Source organism: Calidris pugnax, unplaced genomic scaffold (genome assembly GCF_001431845.1).
Source record: "Calidris pugnax isolate Ruff unplaced genomic scaffold, ASM143184v1 scaffold932, whole genome shotgun sequence".
NCBI lineage: Eukaryota > Metazoa > Chordata > Aves > Charadriiformes > Scolopacidae > Calidris > Calidris pugnax.
Genome location: NW_015091641.1, coordinates 13,937 through 14,675, shown reverse-complemented (window position 1 = coordinate 14,675; position 739 = coordinate 13,937). Strand labels below are relative to the sequence as shown.

The following is a 739-nucleotide window of genomic DNA, read 5'->3' as shown; positions in this document are numbered from 1 at the left end:
TACAGGGGCTATGGAGGGGCTACAGGGGGGACCTTTACGGCCCTGGAGGCCATGGGGGGGCATAGGGTCTGGGGGGGGGACCTATAGGAGCCATAGTGGGCACGGACAGGAGCCATAGGGGCTATAGCAGTGACCTATAGGGGCCATGGTGGGGGCATAGGAGCCATAGGGGGGAACCTATGGGGGCCACAGGGGCCTGTTCTGCCTTTCAGGATGTGCAGGTCAGGCACCAGAGGGCTCATTAACATGCACAAGGCCCCGCCCAGGCAGGTCTCCGGGGTTAATTGGGCTGTGATCAACGTGAAACGCAATTTTCCTGCTCATTGGTGCATTGCAATCAGCCATCTCTTAATTGCTCTCCACCCCTCGCATCTCCTAACGAACCCCGGACAGACAGAATCACAGAATCTTGGGCGCATGGGAGTTATAGGGGGCAAACGGGCCGCAGGGCCATAGGGGCCCCCTATAGACGCCATAGGGGCTGGGTGGACCTATAGAGGCCATGGAGGGGGGGCATGGGGGGACCTATAGGGGCCATGGAGGCCATGGCAGGGGGGGAAGAGAGTCTATAGGGGGAAACTATAGGGGGAACCTATAGGGGGCATAGGGTTTATAGCGGAGACCTATAGGGGCCATGGAGGCCATGGAGTGTGCATAGGGGCTATAGGGGGGACCTATAGGAGCCATAGGGGCTATAGGGGCACTTATAGCCATCATGGAGGGGGTGTAGGGGGGACCT

General features: G+C 59.5%; 1 protein-coding gene across 1 annotated transcript in view; it reads right to left on the bottom strand.

The window, feature by feature from the left end:
* LOC106899928 (olfactory receptor 14A16-like) overlaps positions 1–739 on the bottom strand; it is an 8,567-nt gene that overhangs the window by 1,006 nt on the left and 6,822 nt on the right. The gene's annotated exons all lie outside the window — the stretch shown is intronic.